We start from the raw sequence: 22,679 nt of genomic DNA, 5'->3' as shown, positions 1-22,679 counted from the left end.
AGGTTTTCAGTCTGGATTTAAACATGTTTAGTGTTGGAGCTCTTCTAATGCTCTCTGTTAACTCTTTCCATTTAAGAGCAGCGTAGTAGCTAAACGCTGCCTCTCCGTGTTTAGTTTTTACTTTAGGCGGCTCTAACTGAGCAGTTCCTGATGATCTGAGAGTTCTGCTCGGCTCATACTGCTGGAGCACATCAGTTAAATATGCTGGTCCTGCACCATTAACACATTTATAGACCAGTAACAGTACCTTAAAGTCTATTCTGTAACATACTGGTATCCAGTGCAGGGATTTAAGGATGGGGGTGATGTGCTCCCTTCTTTTACTTCTAGTCAAAACTCTGGCTGCTGAATTCTGAATCAGCTGAAGCTGTTTGATGGTCTTTTTTGGGAGTCCAGTTAGGAGTCCATTACAGTAATCAATCCTACTAGAAATAAAGGCGTGGATGAGTTTCTCCAGGTCTGATTTAGACAGAAAATCTCTGATCTTATTTATGTTCTTGAGGTGATAAAATGCTGATGTCAGCCCTTAACAGCAAATAACATCTCTGAAGTGTCTGTCAAGGTCTGAGGAGTCAGCCTAAGGCCATTTATTGACACTCCATAAAATTAACACCTCAACTAAAGTTCTGGGTATCGAATATTAAATCCATTTTGATTACCCTTATGATTAATTAAAGCTGCTGGATGATGCAGTTGTCTGAACAGCTTCCTAGGCTTCAAGCAAGTTTCAGTTTCCTCCTTATTAAACAGCACTGATTGCATATCCAACAACCTGCACATCTGGCACATGTCTGCTATTCCATAAGATAATAACGATGCACTTACAAAGACGTAGAAAAAAAACAAAAAAAAAAACAGATGGACGCATCTGTACTGTTGTAAACATGTAGATGTCCAGCAGAGATAACAAAAGACCATCAGTACATACAAAAAATAAATAAATAACATTCACAGGACAGAAACACGTCTGTAAACCCAAATTCAAGGCGGGGATTTGAATCCCTCTTTCACAACTGTCAAAGTCATTACCCTGTGAGATAAGGTGAGACAGAGGAAAGTAAGAGGAAAAGACACACTGAGAACATCATGCCCTTCCCCTCCGTTGCTAAGCAGCAGTCAACCGACCATAGCTGAGCTGACAGGCCCAACACTTCCTGAATATTATCATGGGGATAAAATGAAGAGGGTGTGGGGGGAACCCATGGCATTAAAGAGAATACATGACGTTTTGGCTCAAAAAATGTGTTTGTAAAGTGGATTGTAAACATGCATCACAACAATGACAATGACAGTGGAGAAATGTTAGCCTGCTAAACATGAGTGAGTGAGTGAGTAAGTGAGTGAGTGAGTGAGTAAATGGGCCCTATTTTAGTGAACACTAGGCAAACAGCCAACTGTGCACCGTGCAGCTTGATTTAGGATGTGTTGGTGTGTCTTTGCCATCATAAAAACGGTACACAAAAGTACACCATGCTCGGCTCAAAATGCTTGAGGCAAAAGACGTGCTAATTCTCTTAAGTAATAATCATGGCAGTGTTTTGGGCGTAACATGAAATAAAATAAATCAATGTGTCATTTGCCATTCCTATTAAGAGCCAGGTATGCTCTGACCAATCTGGTGGATTGGTATTTTTATGGCGCAGTGGTTCTGCGCTTCTCAGCAGAAGAAACTGACCCGCGCACTCATGCCGTGAAGGTGCACGAGCAGATAATTTTCGGGAACAGCAATGCAATTTTCTGTTGTATTCTGTTTATTGTTGATGTAAATATAGAGTTTGTATATCCTTGTATGCTGTATGTCTGTGTGTGTGTTTAGGAAGCAGGGGGTGTTGCCAAGAAAGCAATGAACATCTGACTGTCGACTGTTGTCAGGGTTTTAAACAGTCAGTGGCGCACCTGTTTTCTATTGGCAATCATAGGAACACCTTAACACACCTCATATCCAGATGTATTTATAAGCTTCGTTGCTTTTTAAACAACGCAGGTGCAAGATGTGAAAATAGACAGGTTTAAGATAGCAATGAGCAACACGACATGCCTTGTGCATGGTAGGGGTGTAAGATAGGGCCCTGTGTGTTTCACAAGGTTTATGAAGTGCTTAGCCTCGAAAAACTGCAGCGTCATTTGCTCTAGTCTAAATTTTATAGTGTATACCTGAACAAATTTGTATTTTTCAAAATGTTATCAACAAAAGTCATTGCTATAAATATTTGTAAAATGGGACAGAGATCCTATGGCTAGACATTCGTCAAGAGAGCACAGCAGCCCTTGCTTTAGTGTGTAGGATAGTCTCAGTGTGATTCTAGTGGGTGTCTATAAGCTGATGTGACATAATTGGCAGTTAGCAGCAAGGTGTTTTTTTTTATTTCATTTATTTATTTGTATTTCTCAGGATTGGCTGGCTTTCTTGGAGGAAGCAAATGGAAGTCTTCATCTGCGCAAAGCTGGTAATCCCAAATAAACAGTATCTTGTGGTTAAAATTGACAAAATTTGGGGAAAATCAGGTGAAATTTGAAGGTGATCTACTGTATGCTGTTATTAATTATTCAGTTTAACCCTTAGAACCGTACGGACAGATTTTCTGTCCAAAATCGCACCTTGTGTTCTCAGCTTAATTACTCAGGAATTCCTTCACACATCAACATAATCCATATATGGTTAGAAAGGGCGGAACTTACTCTTTCTAAAAATAGTGAAGACATCCTAGTGCGGTAAAGCATCTACAAGAAACTCACTGAGAAAAACACCTAAAAAAGTGAGAAAATCTCCTTCCCCAACCAATATTATTTACCTTTAGTGCTTCAAACATATTTATATGATGTTTCAAACCAAATAATATCAGTAAATGACTCAAAATACTGTCCACAGAAAAAGTGTGAAACTACCTGCTTTACTCAAACTAAAGCTAGGTATGGTGTGCGCACTACTTTATATAATTTTTATTTTACTTGCACATTTTTTACTAAGTAGTTATTTCGCACTAAACATTTGTATTTATTTAGACTAAAAATTTTACATTTTTTGTATATTCTGTAGTTTTCTTTGTGTTTCCTGATCAGAATACTAAAAGGCATAGGCATAGTGTCAGGGTTTTAATAATCTACATGTATCCTAGAGGTGTGATTATCAAGAAAAATAACTCCACCTGATGATGCTTTCCATGTATTTTGTCAAAGTAATAATTAATAAGCCATGCAATGAACTATTATCAATATTCTTATGCTTTCAACTCATACATACTCTAGTCTAACCATCTTTGAAAAGATATCTTAGGTGTGTATATATATTTAAAGTCTATACATTTTAAAAATAAGTTTAAAAAAAAACTGGCGCTTGAAAACATGGCCAGTTCCAGGAAAATATAACAATTCTGCTTCCTTTTACATTTTAAATGATTAAAATTTTCTTTTGAGCAGCCGTGTGACTTCTGGAGTAAAAGAGCTCATGATATCATTACTGTGTTATAAGATCTAAAAGAGGAAATGACAAAAAAAAAGAAAAACACACACCAAAACAGTCTAGGGTTCAAAGGGTTAAATACAGTGTGTCAGCTGCAGCTGAATGGTTACCAGCAGTACATGGAGGTGATTTGTGCAGTAGGATATGAAGATGTCAGTAGATACTATTCTGAAATGCGGTTTTTAAACTACAATGGGCCATAAGAACATTACATGCAGAGATATTTGTAACTATTACAGCGATTCCCCTGAATGTGTTCGCTGAAAGTTCTCAGTGGGTACACTTTAGAGCATCTCCGGCAGAAGAGGCAGAAGCAGCTATGGAGGAGCCATTTCAAACACAGTCGCAGAGTCCCTATGGATCCGGCAATTCAAACACACAGTCACAGAGCATTAGAAATAAAGCCATACGACACCAAACACCCTCCCAGCAGCTTACATTTGCTTCAAATAACCCTTTCCCCATCTGTGTTGGGTATCAGAGACAATCCATCAAAAGGCAGATCTGTGTTTCTATCAGTAAAGAGGCTCATGCATTTTTCAGCATTCAAATACCTTCAAGCTCCAGGGATGGATGTGGCCTGTCTATCAGCTCCATGACAACAAAAAGTATGATTCATAAATATTAGAGAGAGAGAGAGAGAGAGAGAGAGCCGGAGTCAAGTGTTTCTTCCCCCACCACTCCTGCTGAAACCACCTTGTTAGTGCACTCCTTCTGCAGAGCCAATACATAGTTTGCTCTTCCTCCCCCGAGACTTCGGCTGTTTATTTTGCGCTCGAGACACAGCGGCAATATGAAAAATAAAAGGCTGAGTGATTTGGATGCAGAAGCTTATCAGAGCCGGGGAAACGGGAGAGCACTTTGTCATATGTTAAGGTTTCAGAAGCAAATAAACATGTCTGAGAATGCACAGTGTGTGGAATACGCATAGAAAAGCAGAGCGCAGAAAGAGAGACATTCATCAAGATGATGCACAGCCCGTATTGTTGACTGAATATGACGTTTTAACTCTGCTTAAGTCCGCTCTGATACGCACTCCAGTTTAATCAGCTTCCGCTCCGTGCTGTATTTTACTTTACTACTTCAGTGTTCTTTACTTTAAGCCACTTTAGCCTCTATATCTTATTAATAAAAAAAAAAAGTTGAACAAAATCATACACTATGCTGGACAAGGTCTTAAAAACAGCCTGGCCAGCTGAGGATGGTCAATCTGGTTGTTTGTTTGTTTGTTTGTTTTTCAGCAGAATGTGCTATCAAGATTTTATTTAAATATAAAAAAAAGCAGACAAATTGAACTAATGCTATTCAATAGCAAACATATACATATTCTGCCACTGGCAAACAAAGTACTTTAAAATTGTTTTGTATGTGTGTCACTATTTTGGCCCACGGATAAATATAATCAAAAATTCCTTTACAATTTCTAATATCACTGAAGGCTTACCTTAAATTTAATTTGCAGTTTTTCCTGCTAGTGCTGTCAAAACTAATGCGACGCACCAACTTTGGCCGCAATCTCTTCTTGTAATTTACTTATTTAACTAGATAGTGCCTGATGCTTACCACCTCACCATACAGTATCTGTTGCTAATCACATAGTATCTGGTGTTAACTACACAGTATCTGGTGCTTGTCACTAAGTATCTGGGGCTAAATACTGTACATAGCATCTGGTGCTTACCACCTCAGCACACAGTATCAGGTGCTCTCCACTTAGTATGTGGTGCTCACCACAAAGTATCTAGTGCTTACAACCTCACCACACAGTATCTGTTGCTAACTACATAGTATCTGGTGCTCACCTCACAGTATCTAGTGCTAACTACCTCACCACACAGTATCTGGTGTACCCGCTTAGTATCTGATGCTAACTGCATAGTATCTGGTTCTTACTACCTCTCTACACAGTATCTGGTGCTCTCCACTCAGTATCTGGTGCTTGTCACTTAGTTTCTGGTGCTAAATATACCGGTTTTGGTGCTTACTACCTCACCACACAGTGTCTGGTGCTCGCTACTTAGTATCTGGTGCTAACTACATAGTATCTGGTGCTTACCACCTTACAACACAGTATCTGGTGCTCGCCATGTACTATCTGGTGCTAACTACATAGTATCTTAGTTTAGCACTTCAGTTTAGAGTTCAATTTCCCTAGTTTTCTTTAAGAACTTTTACCAAAAAAAAAAACAAAAAAAAAAAACATAAACCAATGTATTTTCCAGGACACTATACAAAAAAATCGAAAGAATGAAAATATTCCATTGCTTTATTCCTTGGCGAGGACATTAAAATACTTGTTACTTCACCATCCGGCACTGAGACAGTGCCAAGATTCACTGGTTCAGCTGAAGAACTGAAGTGCAGCGCGTTAACGCCGAAGATATTGCAATTCCTTGATGAATGCCTGTTTGCTTTGTGATTTTTAATGCTAACACGGCAGACACCACAAAACAAAGCAAGCCTAGTCTCAGCTGCGAGGCGGCGCTTTTATTTGTTTTCTCCACTCGGCAGATGCCACCAAATTCACGGAAATGTCCTCCATCTTCTGAGAGATTATGATAAACGAATGCCTTTCCTTGCCTTTCCAAAAGCTCTCTACACATTGCCTATTCATCACTTCAGCCAATAAAGATGAAAGATGGCCTGAGTGTCTTGTTACTGGTGTGCGGCGGAGGCTGGGGCAGGGGGCTGATGCATTACTCTGAGTCTATGTAAAATGTCAGGACTAATGGTCATGTTAAGGCTGGAGCTGCTCTTATGTTCACATTATGTCGCCAGGATTCAGCAACTGCTGTCCAATCACTTCTCCTTCTTGAGGGATGTCTGTCATTTGTCACTCAAAAACTATGAGAATTCAAACTAAAGTAGATGCTGTTTAGTAATTAGCAAAATATAATTGAATCAATACATATTAAAACATATTTCTGTACTAGTTACTTCCAGTTATAGTCTATTATTTTCTTTATCCTGTTTAGATAAAGATGTATTGTCACTTGCTATGGGGGTTGCTTGGAGGCTCTGGACAGTTTGATAGGAGTTATTTCTTCACACAGGAATCTGAAGGGAAGAGGTAGAATCCAACAGCTCTAATCAGATTCGCTGACTTCAGATCACCAGATGCTCTTTGGGAATGTAAAGCAAGCAGCACAACTTCATGTTTAATGTGGAAAGTCTCTTTTTCACTTTGTTACCATTATATTTGATTTTTTTTTTTTTTTTGCATTAACTTTAGGAAACCTTGAAGTAATAATCTGAGAATGTTATCTAGTAAGTGTTTTAGTTAGGGTGATTTAAGCACCCCATGAATATTCTGTCACCATGATGTAAAACATGATGAAAACAGATCAGCTGTTTGTTTTATCCTTTTCTTCATTTGAATGGATTATAAGAAAACCTATCAAGAATGCTACTGGAATGTTAAATGATACGCGTAAAAAAATCAAAAACCTTAATGAAGCCTTTAGCTAACATTTTAAGTTAGTTTTCACAAAGACCAGAAAGCACCCAGTATAGTTAGCCTCCAAGAACTTGGTGTCCACATCTGTGGACATCACATTTGGGGTTGTCTAGACTACAACACACAATTGTGCTTTACAAGGGCACGGTGTCCTCTTATGAGGCCATTATACTGTCACCTAGTGGGGGCCGAAGAGTTCAACATGTTTTAATGTTACAGTTTCAATTTTGTTCAGAAATTACAGTAAATGTTTTTTTTTTACTTGTCATGTCTTTGTGTTGATGCAGCACTTCACAACTGTTGTTTCTACTTTTTGTTGCCACTTAGTCAAAAAATGCTGCTGTGTTCAGGTACAAAATGTTAATGTTTTGCACATCATTAGTATTTGTCACTTCATTGTGTTCTATTGAAATATAAAACTAAAGTCCTCGTATGTGGACATAATTTTTCTCAGAAACTACATCATGTAAAAAGATAATTCTTTGTTTTTACATTAATCAGGTGTCAATTAGCCCAAATAGTAAAGAGAAATACAAATAAAAAATGCATGCCATGCAAGAGTTCGGGTCTTAGGAGGTTAAAGTTTAAAAACATTAATTTTTAAAATCTGTATCAAATGATACACATTTTGTTGACTGAATTTGATACTTTTACTCTGGTTAAGTCTACTCTGATTGGACCCATAGGGGATCCTAAATCAGAATGTTATGTTCTGTGTTAGCTGAGGAACTACACTCATTTACTGGCAAATACGTAAATATGCTGAAGCTGGTCACAGTGTTGGTCCATGGGTTAATGTATTCACGAATCCCAAAATCCCCTTCACCATTCCAAATATCACTGAATGATTACCTTATCTCACCTTAAAACTTTTTCAACAGAGAGTTTTCTGCACAAAATGAGACACCCTGTCTCCCTGTCTGCAAACTGTGCTTCTCTCTTTGAAATGACTTGGACAAAAGTGCACCGGTCCACAAGAAAAATGTACTTTTAGACTTCAGACCTGCCTCCAGTGTGAAATTTGAATTGACCAGTTTGGTTCAGTGTGATCCTGTTCTAGATTCAAACCAAACAGATTCACCTGAGCTTCTCTACACTCTGAGAGTAGACACTTCTTTCATGAATCCCCCCCTACTGCGAGAACTTCAGGATCCTGAGTTCCTGATGTCCTTCGCATTCTCTCCATTAGATATAGTTCAATAGCAAGGCTTAAGATGGCGGAGCATGAACAGTGGAGGTTTAAAGGAGTCTTTTGATGTCTGCTCTCACTCTCCGCCAGCCAGATGAACCCAGATGGCAATGGAACTGCACTGAGACTCGATTCTACGTCGCTGCAGAGGCTCGTTTTTAGTGCACCACACGATATGAAGTCAGTTTGGGACTGGCATTACAAATGCTAGCCTCTATATTCTTCCTTCTGATGTTAATTAAGAAGTGACAGACTCTGACTGTTTGAATATCAGGGGCAAAACTATACAGGGGTTGGTTAATAAAACTGAAATACCTGGTTTTAGACCACAATAATTTATTGTGGTGACAGACAGTTCTGGTGGAAACAGGAGAGTTGAGGTGCACATTGAATTCTTCCGTGATTTGGGCAGCCGTGGTTTTATGTTTATTGGATACAATCCGGGTTAGCACCCAAACATCCCTTTCAGACAGCTTCCTCTTGCGTCCACAGTTAATCCTGTTGGATGTGGTTGGTCCTTTTTGGTGGTATGCTGACATTACCCTGGATACTGTGGCTCTTGATGCATCATAAAGACTTGCTGTCTTGGTCACAGATGCGCCAGCAAGACGTGCACCAACAATGTCCTCTTTTGAACTCTGGTATGTCACCCATAATGTTGTTTGCATTGCAATATTTTGAGCAAAACAGTGCTCTTACCCTGCTAATTGAACCTTCACACGCTACTCTTACTAGTGCAATGTGCAATTAATGAAGATTGCCCACCAGGCTGCTCCAACTTAGCCATGAAACCATGAAACCTCCCACACTTATCTCCAATGGACTTTGTGCAGCACCCTTTGGGACACTGTCCAGTAGGGGTGTCATAGAAAGCACTTTATACCAGCACAATTTTCTACTGGAAGAGCAGGAGGATGCCCATAGATAAGCACCCAATGAGACACAATACCAAAACTCCTTGATCTAGATGGCACATCACAATTGATTGCAAGAAGCAGTACACTAGTGGGCACTTGGTCCTTTTTCCCCCCTACAACAAGTGCAGTCATTGAGGAGATTGTGTGTGAGGGGCACTTTAGCAACACTTTGTCAGCCACAGGGGCACTAAGGGAGTCGACTAAAATTTTATCTGCAAAGTATAGTAGTGGAGGATTGGTAAGACTTGTCAATGAAGTGTAAACAAGGTAAAATGTCACGGTTGCAGCAAGGAAGAGGAGGTGGGCGTAAATGCAAGGTATTTAAAAAAACAAAAAAAAAAAACAAGAAAAAACAACCTGAGAGGACTTGAGTAAACCAGAAGAAAAAAAAACAACTAGAAAAAAACAAGAAAGAAAGAGAAACCATACTGATGTGAAATACGTACAAGACCAGACAAGGGGACACTAAAACAAGGGGGCTATATACATACACAATGAGCGCTGAGAAACACCTGGGATCTGTAATGAGGGGGCGGAGTTACAAATAAGACAGGTGGAAACACTAATGACTTGGGCTGAGACAAGATGGAAAAAAGCAGACCAGAAAAACCCAGACAGACCAGAAAGGACAAGACACAGGACTAAAGTGTGGTACAGATCACAGATCATATATATGGCTTCATATTCCACAAAGACCTTTCATTCATTTATTGTAACAAATGTACAGTAAATAGCACAAAAAAATGTGCTGGCAAGTTAAGGCAACATTTAAAATCATTTTGTAATCTTTTTTCTAATGTTTCAATTCATACATTTTGTGTCTAGGTAATAAAATATCATGAATCTTCCACAGTTTCAGGCTGTATCAAATTCAGGTAATCATTTTTGGGGGGAAAAACAATTAATGTTAAAAACAAGCAGCTCTGTGATGCTACTTAGCAATACTGCATCAGCAGCAGTTTAAAAAGAAGCGGTGGCTGACTTCATATATCGGAGGAGGCATGTGTTAGTCTTCACCCTCCTGGTGTTGGGGCATTACTAGTGATAGGGGGAGTCCTAATGAGTGGGTTGGGTAATTGGCTGAGAAAAATGGGGACAATTTGAAGTAAAATTAATAAAAACTGGCAGCTTTTATTAACAAAGCTGAGTATTTTTAATGCATTTATTTATAGATTCATTTATTAATTCATTCATTCATCCATTGTTCAGGGCCTTTAGGTTTGCACTCAAAATGTTATCAGGGAACAGCTGAAATGAGTTTTTTTGGCAGATTTGTCCAGCAGAGTCTTTGATTGAAAAGACACTGGGAGATTTTTACTTTCTCTGGCATCCAATCTTAAGTTCTCTTTCCCTCCTGTCATGGTAGAGCCTTATGCATAAAGGCTTTTAGAGGGAGGAGACAGACGGTTTATTGTCAGCAGCCAATGTGTTTAAAATTCAAATGGCCTGTTACAGCAACTGTTCCATCCACAGACCATTGCCCAAATGATCTGGCACTATTTACCAATTATCTGCATGGCACAAGTATTGAATTGATGGAATATCATTTCTTTCGACAGCTAGGTAACAGAAAGAGAGAAAGAGAGAGAGAAAGAAGGGAAGAAAGACAAAGAAAACCATTGTTTGTTACTAAAATTGAGGTAACAACACTGATGTTGCTGACCCAGCCAAAGCAATCCAGACTGTTCTCATACAGAATTTCCCAATGGTGGAACAAACTACCTTCTACTGCCAGATCAGGATCATCCCTCACTATCTTTAAAAAAAAAAAAACTCCTGAATTCAGAGCTCTTCAAAGAGCACGTACTCTCCTAACACCTCTAATAACAAACTAAATACTTCTAACCTCATTTCCTTCTTCCCCTTCTATACTCCTCTCTATCCCATTATTTTCCTTTGACCACCTTTAGGCCCTATCTAAAAATCTTTTTTATTTACCTTTAACTTCTATTACTTTATGTACTTCACTATTGTAAGTCATTTTGGAAAAAAGCATCGGCCAAATGTAATGAATGTAATGTAGTACAATGATCCACTCGTACCAGAAACACACACTAACACACCACCTATAGGATTCTGACCATTTAAAGAACAGGGTGAAGAAGAATTATAAAAGTATACAAAGAAACAGATACAGGGCTACAGTCTGCCGATTATACAACTACAACAAGCAGTGTTGATATAAATGTACATATTAATAAAAAAAAAACTCCAGTTTTTTTGATCTGTATAAAAAACTTCCTATTTATTTTATATAAGCCCACACCAGACATGACCTTCAGATTCACTCCTCCTCACTCTGCTCACTTGTCTGCATCTGTTGCTACATTCTAATAGTTGGAATATCTGAAATATCCTTCCCTGTCTGTTTCCCCTGATTCTGCCTGATCTGTAGATGATGACCCCCTCAAAATACACCAGCAGGGCTGAATAGCATATAGATTCACATGGCAACCCGATCGGGCAGAACATAGGAAAGGTTGTTTCATGAAAGTATTCAGACCCATACGGTCATTATGGTTTAGACCAGCATTCTGACCTTAACACTGCATTACTGAGCTTCAAAACAAGACCTTATTTCTCCACAAACTGACCTCAATAGACCAAAGAATTCACAAAAAAAAAAAACTTTATTTACTGACAGAAATTCAGGTTCAGTTCAGCGTTTCTTTGCGTGTCTTTTTTAAAAAAGTCCCTCTGTCACTTTCAAGCAGAGATGCAGATTCATACGCATTCAGCTCCCACGCAGACCAGGCACTGTGCACAGGGCAACAGAGCTCGGCTGGAGTTACAGCAAATAAATACATACAGAATAAACACACATTTCATATACACACCAACTTTAAAATGTTCTTTATTTACATTTCTGCTACTTTTAATCATGCTGCACCATATGGGCTTGATGAAATGCCTTATTTCATGCTTTGGCTTATCACCATATGCTATTAAAGAAGGTGTTAAATTCAAATCGACCTGAGTGTGCCATCTCTGCCAATCGGTAGAGCTCAAAAAAAAAAAAAGACTAAGGAATGTTTTTTTAATTGAATTGTCAAAAGGTAAGCATATCAATTTTAACATAATATTTTCTGAGATTTGATAACTAGAATGAGCGACATCCCATTTTTAATCTATAGGGTTTAATCTGATATTATCCCACCCTTCGCAACTATAACAGCGATAGCAGCTTCAACTCTTCTATGAAGGCTTTCCACAAGGTTTAGGAGTGTGTGTATGGGATTATTTGACCATGCTTTCAAAAGTGCAATTATTAGATCAGATATTGAAGTTGCAAAAGAAGGTCTGGCGCACAGTCTAAGCTATAATTCATCCCAATGGTGTTCAATCAGGTTGAGGACAAGACTCTGTGCAGGCCAGTCAGGTTCTTCAACACCAAACTCAACTTTGGACAGGCAAACCAAGCAATTGCCTGGGGGCTAGAGTTTAGATCGGGCCCAAAATTTCCGACCCGACCCAGCTCGAGCCCGTGCACGTTCTGCCCGAGCCCGACCCAACCCGAACCATGAACTGTCATTATGAGCCCGACCCGACCCGATCCGCCCCAAAAACTAGTTGTTTCAGAAATATTTTTATTAACACTGTAACATGGAAGCATAGAACTTTTATTTAATTAAAATGATTAAAAGATTTTTCATTATAGTTTTTCTAATTTCTCCAACAGTTCCTTAAGTTTTAATTCGCTTTTAAAGTTTTCACACATCTTATCAGAGAGATGAATCTAAGAAACAAATGAGAGAGAGAGAGAGATTTGCGTGTTCTGGTATGAGCTACTCACAGGTAAATGTTCTCACACACTGTATCTCCGGTTTCTCTTTCATCTCCCTCGCACTCATATTGTAATCCCATACATAATTCTGCAGTTTCTCAGTGTTTTCTGTCGTATTTTGCAGCTAGCGCGAGCGCTTAACCAAGAACTAATGCCACGGACCACGAGGTGCCGCGTGCTGCCGCTGTTGTGCCAAATCCGACTCCCTGCTGAATCCAACTCTGCTTCACGAACAGAATCGGCGCAACACCACCCGCTGTACAACTCCAGGAGTGAAAACTTTTATTAATTTATAAATAAATTAAACACGAAAATGAGGGTGTTCTATCAGTAATTTCAGTTCGTTTTAGTTAGTTTTATAAACACAAAATACAGTTCCAGTTAGTTACGTTTTTTCTTTTAATCATCGTTTTTATTAGATTCAGTTAACACAAATGTTTTTTGACTAAGTTTTCGTTATTTCGTTCGTTTTCGTTAACAATAATAATTAGTTACTTAGCAACATTGTGATTATCACACCAGAGCTTTATATAAAATAAAAATATAATAAAAAAAAACAGATGCCTACATCTCAGACTATTTTCTGGAGCCGAGCCTCTGGTCAGGTCGGGTTCGGGGCAGATAATCTAAGCTCTACTGGGGGCCACACAGAATGACTGGTTATGAATTGAATTCATATTTGTAGCTGCTCCCTGCCATTTTTTAGAGCACTGGACAAAACTAGTAATAAATTAATAGGTAACACTTTACTTGGATGGTCCATTTGATGGCCTCTTTGATGCTCAACTGACATTCAATTAACATTCAGCTACATGTCTATTAAATGCAAATGAAAAGGTGAAAGTAAATGATTCTCTATTGAATATAACCCTACATTCAACTCTTCAACTCAATCCAAACTCTAATCTTAATATTTTAGGATTGGGTTTAGGGTTAGATTTTAAGCTTAGGTTAAGGTTAGGGTTAGGGTTAGGTGTAGGGTTTTATTTTATGCTTGATTAAGGGTTAAGGTTAGGGTTAGGTGTAGGGTTAGGTTCTATTTTAAATCATTTACATTTAACATAGGTTTAAGTTAAATTTAATGGACATTCAATTAAGTGTTAGTTGAATGTCAGTTGAGCATCAACAAGGCCATAAAATGGACCATCCATGTTAAGTGTTACCAATTAATACATTTTACTTTCACAAAATGTAACCTGGTGATGAGAAACGAACATATGCTGACATAAATCTTTATAAATTTGTGTATGTACATATCTGTGAATGATATGTGGTGGGGTCCATTTTGCTTGGGGCCCCCAAATACCTTAAAACAGCCCTGTCCTTATCTTAATCATGTTGGAACAGGAAGGGACCCTCCCCAAAATGTTCCCAGCAAAGTTGGGAGCATTAAACTGTCTAAAATCTCTTGGCTTTCTGAAGCATTAAGAATTCCTTTCACTGAAACTGAGAGGTCAAGTCCAATTCCTAAAGACAACACCACCCTTATCCCACCTCCACCAAACTATACACTATACCATTGAATTGCCAGACGGAGATGCACAAATCAACCACTACAGAATACACATTCCACTGTTTTATATTTCAGTGGCAGCATGCTTTTTCACCACTTCATCTCACGCCTTACATTGTGCTTGGTAATGTAAAGTTTCAGATTCAGTTTCTCAGCCATGGAAACCCATTTTATGAAGCTCTCTGCACACTGTTCTCTAAAAAAAAGAGATCATTTTATCAGGGCTCCAAACAAACAAAGAATACAAAATAAAAAAATAGTCAAATTTAGTACCTTCATCTACTTTCAGTTCAAATGAAAATGCAGATCATGCTATTTTCAGCTGTTAACTGATATAGCTCATGTCATTGTTTTACACCTAAGTGTAAACCTTGCACAGTATAATAAAAAGCAGAGTTTATTTTATTTCCCCCAGAAGCCATCAGTAAACATAAACCAGTGTGTTTGAGGTCATTCAGGGTTGTAACCTGGCTTGCAAAATATCTATGCTATTAATATCTATACATTAAAGAACAACCTAAAATAGTAATACATGTATTTTTTTGACGCATTAAATGTTTTCAGTAAAGTTCATAAATGTGTTTTATCTTTGTGATTTTTTTAAGCTTAAACTGCAAAAAACGGAATCTTAGGATGTAAAATGATTCAATTTCAAGGCAATAAATCTTAGTTTTTTTCTCTGATAAGAGTTTTTGTCTTACTAAGCATTGTGTAAGTGTAAGATAATTTTGCTTAATTTTGAAATAATGATCTTAATCAGACTCACTTTGAATTTTCACCTTATTTTAAGTAGTTTAAACTCAAAATAAGCACAAAAAATCACCAGTCAAAAAACAGTGATATTTGCTTGCTTTAGGCGTTACTTTATTTATTTTGAAACTTTGCGATATCTTGTTATAATAAATCTTACCAAGAAAAATTAGCTTACACCATTGGCAGTTTTTTTTTGCTTGACATAAAAATAAACATCTCAATTTACATATATTTTTTCTAGTTTTTGCCAATTGATTTTTTGCAGTGATATGACAAAATATTAAAATTTCTATTATTTGTGATCAACTTACACACCACAAATTCCTGTCTTTTAGATTTTCTAAACAAGTATTGGTCACAGATGTGTGCTGTGTGAAAAGAATATCAAAGGAATAAACACAGTAAAAACTAATCTGGTTTGAATACTGAGACACAAAAAGAATAATCTCATAATTAATCAAAGTTTCAGTAACATCGTATGTTGTCAGAAACTCATCTTTACAGTGATAGTACAGGTTCTTTAATCTGGAGATGCATGTTCCAGTTACATGCCTGAAGAGAGAGTGCATGCTGTTTCCTGCCTAAAAATAAGTCAAATGAGTTTTAATCCCTGAAGAGGGATCTATTTATATTCCTGCATAATTCACCCCTTCCCCAAAGGGAGAGTGGAGCCTGTCAGAGACTAGAACTGCTTCCCTCGGGGAGATCATGCTCAGACCACAGCTCAGCCATGTGATGGCCATGCAGAACTCCCAGCATGATGTGGTGTGATTTCACCCTTGCTGAGTGCAGTGGTGTTATTATTGCTGGTGCTGCATCACTTCCACTGCTGTTGCTAATGATGGACAGTAACGCAGTGCATGTAGTGCAAAACTCTACTTCAGCACTTTTTAAATATCTCTACACTTTCACTGTAATAGTCTGTAGTATCTGGGTCAATATCAAAATAACCTGACTTTTGTGTTGCAGCATAATTGTAAAATTTTCATACAAACACTGTGAATCGATACATTTATTAAAATTACTCAGAGTGAACACAGTGTTACAAATATACATTTTATATACTTTTCTTTAAAGTACTTTTTGTGTACATTTCATATAGTTTTATTTAATATGTGTGTGGATGGGGGGTAAAGTTAAATGATTGTTTTAAGTGGTTAAGTTCCTTTTTTATATTTTTGCTTTATAAGTTCAAGAATTTAGACATTTTATTTATTCATTCAGATATTGTCATTAAAATATCAATCTATTAAAATGTGTCCAAAAATGTCCTGTCCATCCATTTCAGGATAACTAAACAGTTAAGAAAGTTACTACCTTGTTAAAAGTTAATATCTGTGACATTACCAAAAAAAAAAAAAAAGTAAAAAAAATACAATATTAAGTTAATTCAAATCATTTCATAAAATCACAATATATCTTTAAAACAGAGTTGCCAATTAAATTAAAGTCAAATGCCAATACTATTTAAAAATATATACAGGACTAGTATAAAGATGAGAAGGACACACCTACTCATCCAATGTTATTTTCTTTATTTAGTTTATTCTCCGCATTGTAGATTAATGTTAAAGATATCAAAACAATTTAGGGACCTACATGAAATTTTAGTAAACAATAAAAGAAGTGTTTGACATCCAAAATCCCAACTGAGATGGTGATTTGAGGTGATTTGGAATGAGCTGGAGCTTCACGGCGTGAAGGAAAAGCAGAAACTATTGTTCAGCACCTCCAGGAACTCATTCAAGCCACTGAGAAGACTATTCCAGGTGACTCTGCCTGTAACGCAGGAGCAGACGGGAGGCAGATTTATACGCGGGTAAGACAGACTTTAATATGTAACAGAAAAACAAATAAGGCAATAACGAATATAAATATGTACATAAACAAACAAACAGGGAGTAACGTAAAACAGATAGTAACAAAACAGAGCTAGGGATATATACAGGGATAAATACGTAAATAATATACAAAACAAGGAATAGTAACAAACAAGAGATATAAAAACGTGAGAAGGTGCAAAGACCGACGGATAAACATAGACTAAAGTGTACTATATATAGCAACATGAAACACTGAACACCTGGGGAAGGGGCGGCGCTACAAATTAGACTCACATGACGGAAAATTACAGCAGAAACACAGGGGAACAGAGCGAGGCCGTGACACTGCCTCATGAAGACACTGAGGTTAAAATACCAAGAGTGTGCAGATCTGTCCTCAAAGTTTAATATGGTGACTTAGAAGAATCTAAAATATAATAACATTCTGGTATGTTTATCATGTTTTATTTATGCAGAATAATTCAGCATGTGATCCTGTATAGCATTAATTTAAATTATATATAGCATTAAATGAGTTCTGTGTAGTCTGAAGTGATGTACCCTTTCCACTGAAATTGCCACAGTTTACATGGTGCCCACTGTATTTAGTTAGTCCTAAAAACAGTAATCAACAGTTTTTTGATTAGGGCTTAGCTAAGGGTCATTTGGCTGATTTGTTGGGCCTGTTGCAAAAAGAAAGAGAAAAATCAGTAAACAAATGATTATTTTATGGCATAGTTTTTTATTTTTTAAGTAGACTGCCTGGCCAAAACATTTAAAACTCTAATATTTCATTGGACCACCTTTGGCTTTGATTGCAACATGCATTCACTGTGGCATTGTTTCGATAAGCTTCTGCAGTGTCAGATTTATTTCAATCCAGTGTTGCATTAATTTTTCACCAAGATCTTGCAGCAGCATTGATGATGGTAGAGTCTGACCGCTGCACAAAGTCTTCTCCAGCACATCCCAAAGATTCTCAATGAGGTTAAGGTCTGGACTCTGTGGTGAACAATCCATGTGTAAAAATGATGATCTCATGCTCCCTGAATCACTCTTTCACAATTCCAGCCTCATGAATCCTGACATTGTCATCTTGGAAAAAAATCCATTGATGGAATAAGCTGGTCTATATTCAGTATATTCAGGTAGTCAGCTGACCTCATTCTTTTAGCACATACTGTTGCTGAACCTAGACCTGACCAACTGCAGCAGCAACCCCACATCATTTACTTACTTAAATCCAGGTAAATACTTTTTTTTGGCCAGGCATTGTATATAATAACAGCATTTGCTTAAAATATGTTAAAGGAACATTGATTAAATGCAAATTAATGTATCATAAGCATTTTCTTTTATTTTGTCTGTTTTCATAGTTTTGATACATTGGGTGAATGTGAGCTTTATTTGCTTGTTTCACTCTATTTAATGTTTTCTTTTAGTACAAATCAGACGGAGTGTATATTTATCCATAACCATGACCCAGAGATTTACAAGTCAGCAACAAACTTAGGCAAAGTTAGAAAAACATGATTAACTTTCTAATCTTCTGGTGAAGCTGGGATTCAAAATTAGACACTTGTTTGCAAATATCAGCCGTCGGAGTGACAGAATCCAGGACTGCTGCCAACAAGTTGTGGCTCCTCAGGGTACATTAGATTTTCTGCACTGCTCAAACTGCCACAGACTCCTCCAGAAAATCACCACACGAGAAACACGAATACCCTCCGTAATTCCAGATCGAGAATGGAAATCTGATGGTGAATGACAGCTGCACTCTCCCTCTGGAACCTGACGTTAAGTCAGCTGGAGCTAACGCTGGCACAGCATGTGAATCTTGGCTAAGACTATAGGATCTAGTGGGGTGTTGTAACAGAACACAGTCAAAAGTGCTAAACTGAACAAAACCACAGGTGAGAAAGAAATAGAGGCATAAGATAAGATTGGTGTAAAGAACATAGTAGTGGGGCAACAGTTTGTTGTGTTTAAATCCTCCACCCATATCTGAAAACTAATGCTAATGGTAACAAAAACTGCAGAACATGTGAGTTTTTAGGGCTGTATTTACATCAACAGATTCCTAAACAGAATTTCTTATTTTCTGCATTAAAACCCTGGTGAAAAAAAATATATATATACTTAATTGTACTTAAAATATATTCAGAAATGTCTAACTATGTAACACACTGCAAAAACCTATATCTTAGCAAGTGAAATTTTCTAAATTTAAGGCAATAAATCTTATTTTCTTCTCTGATTATTTTAGGGATAATTATCTTAATAATTCTTACTTAGAATTTGTACCTTATGTTAAGTAATTTGAACTCAAAATAACCACAATTAAGCAGCAATCAAGTCATTCTGATATTCTGAGTCCAAAAACAGTGACTTTTTTTGCTTGATTTAGGTGAGACTTTGCCATAGCTTTTTGTAAGAAATCTTACTAAGAAAATTTTGCTTACCCCAGTGGCAGATTTTTTTGCCTTTTTTTTTTTTTTTTTTTTGGTCTAGTTTTTGCCCATGGATTTTTTGCAGTGCAGATTTATGTACTTATTTGAAATATATTAAAAGTGCATTAATATTATTCTTTTTTGAAAGTAAACTTTGATCATCCTTTTTAAAAAGTACAATATAGTGTATTTAAAAATAAAATAGACTACTTTAATGTAATTCAATATACTTTTAAAATACTTATTGCCAAAGACACTTTTGTACGTTTTTAGCAAACTGTGTTAAAAACAACTGTTACAGTAGCTCACTTAAAGCACAATGTATCATATAACTTTTTAGAAAGTAAATTAAATGACTCCTACTAATTAAAATAAATTGTATTTGTAACATTCTAAAACTTGTAGTACAGTATATTAAAATATATTTTTATACTCAACGAAGTATACTAGAAATGTGCTACTTGCAAAAGACAGGAACAAGAAGCATATTTGTACTCTAATGTAAACAAATTGAACATTAAAATCTTAGTACATTGGTGTATAATAGTGATACATTTGTAAAACTCATTAAAATGTATTATAGTTTTACTGTAAGCATATTTTAAATATGTGGTTACATACATGAATTAGTATGCTTAAATGCTACTTAACTATATATAAAATTCAAGTTTAATTTTAGTACAGTTAAGTACACTAAGCACAATTTAAGTAAGACTTTCGTACAACTTTTATACAATTAAAGTTTTAGCACTCTTTCTATATACTGATTAATAATATGGCTACAAGTACAATAATGCTTAATATACTTTAATCTACTTTTTTCACTAGAGAACATGTATCAAGACCCCCATGATTGGTCTTTAACCCTTAGATGCATAAGTGGGGTCAAAAATGACCCCGAGGGTTGTTATTCTTCAAAATCTCTGAAATTAAACGTTTTTACACTTCCATATTCCAGGTATTCCTCATAAAACATGTTTGTGACTTGAGGCCATTTGAATTTTTAAAAATGTTTTTATACATTTTAAGAAATTGCAGTTTTTGTGTCACTACCCCAGTTTTCCATATGTGGGGTCAAAAATGACCCCAAGCATTTCCTACAGATTCTCAAGGGTTTTCTTTGGGAATCTTTGATTCTTGCCAAATGTGAGTGTCAGGATACATGTTCTGTCCCACTTACACATCTGATACCTGCATTCTCACCACCAGGAGGTCAGCAGCATACATGTAAGGATTATCTTTATTTATCAACTCCATGCCTTTTCTCTCATAGAGTATCATGTTGGTCAACAAAGTAGACAATAGTTAGCTAACTACAAAATAATCTTAGTAGTAATGTTAGTTCTATGTTTGCTGGCTTACTTAGCTAGCTAACATTACACTAGCTTAGTAAGCTAGCTGATATTACTGCATTTGTTATGTAGAGACTCACTGTATTCATGATTCCGTATAATAAAAGCTAACCTGTTAGGTAACCTATTATATCATTATTGATTGTGTGTGTGTGTGGGCGCACATGTATGTCTGTGCTTTTACTTACATATAACAGACATCCCAAGTTGCAAAAGTTGATTTCAGGGAGCCCATCCCCCCCAACTCACCAAATGATAACGAAACTTTAATTTTATATTAATTAATTTTACGTTTTTTTTGTTTGTTTGTTTGTTTTAATCAAATTTAGAGTATTCAGAGTTGAAATAAAATGAGTTTTATCTTTTTTTCTTTTTTGGAATGCCCTGCCTCTGCTTTCCTGCCTATGCTTTTTTTTTATTTGACAAAAATTGACAGTAACAATATCACAAGAAATTGCACAAAATCAAAAACATTTCATATCATATTACAATAATTATTAATATTGCCTCTGCCATGATCTGCTTTCTCTCACTCTCTGAACAAATCCCATCCGGGAGGGGGGAAAAACACTGCCCGCCCACACTAAAAACTGACTTGGCTGTCTCGCAGACTCTTTGCAGAGAACAGGCCAATCAGAGCCCTCTCTGTTTTGTCTCTCTCCTTCCCACACGCGACTAGAGAAGAAAGTCTGTTGCCTGTGTGTGCGTTTGGGGCACTCGTTCTGAATTCCGGGAGATTATATGTGACTCGCGGGCATCCGGGAGCCACTGCCGAAATGCGGGAGACTCCCGCAGCTTCAGGGAGACTTGGTTTGTCTGATATAAATGCACAGACATTTACTTAGATAGCTACATATTGATTTATTGTTTTGTGTGTCATTCAAACATTGTCTGTTTTATGTTTTCTCATCCAAACTATCATGGCTACACAGAGGCCAGCTAGGAGACCCGAAGACCTTGCTCGAGATATGATCCTGAACCCATCGAATGATCGATGAAGAGCCCATCGGTGGGATTGACTCGGGATCTGACATCACAGATCAAAGGAGCTTGTAACTCCTCACATAAAAGTCGACTGGAAGGTACCCCAAACCTACCAACCTACATCACTGAAGCAATGGAAAGGTATGGAGTGAAAAAAACTGCAAACCAGCAACAGGGAGAGAGGCAAAGAGGGCAGACACAAGAGAAAGAGGTGCCAGATGTGTCCAAGAAACAAAGATCACAAAGCCACCAATTGCTGTTGGAAATGCAGTACCCCGGTGTGCAATGATCACAACCAAAAGCCAATAGTTTGTGAAAATTGCACACAGTTAATAGAGAAAATAATTTTGTGCGGGCAAATGTGAGTGGACAGTGTTCTGATATTATGTATGTTCATTTTCTTTTTTGTCCTGCAGACACATGGACATACTAACAATAATTTTTAAAGAGTTTGATGTTATTTCTTGTGGAAAAATGTTACAAAAGTTGTAAATATGCAATATGTTAAATGTAAAATCTGTCTTTTGTTGACCCAAATATAATAAATATAATCACCTTTAACCAAAATTAAGGGCATTTTTTGTATTCATTGCAAAAACACTTTGATTCTAATTGGGGTAATTTTTGACTCCACTCATGGAAGAGTGTAGGTATTGGTCATCCATGCATCCAAGGGTTAAAACATATCAAGCCTAAATATTAATAAAAAATATATATATACATAAATTTGACAGTATCAATCAGTACGGCTACATCAGCAGTGTCTAATTAGCATCTTGTTGTTCAGCTCAGATGACCGTGAAAAGCTCCTCTCTGGTAGCTTTTACAGCCTAAAGATAAGCACAACAAGTTCTTATCTCATGTTACGTCGTCCTTTGCCAGGAACAAATCAGTCTTGGTGTCAAACAGTCTGCAGGGCTTCAAGTCTTATAAATAGTGAATCAAAAAGAAATAAATAAAATTAACGCATTTTTTTTTTTTTTTTAATGGACACAAA

The sequence above is a fragment of the Astyanax mexicanus genome, chromosome 6 (genome assembly GCF_023375975.1).
Source record: "Astyanax mexicanus isolate ESR-SI-001 chromosome 6, AstMex3_surface, whole genome shotgun sequence".
NCBI classification, from domain to species: Eukaryota; Metazoa; Chordata; class Actinopteri; order Characiformes; family Acestrorhamphidae; genus Astyanax; species Astyanax mexicanus.
Note: the sequence above shows the minus strand (reverse complement) of the source record.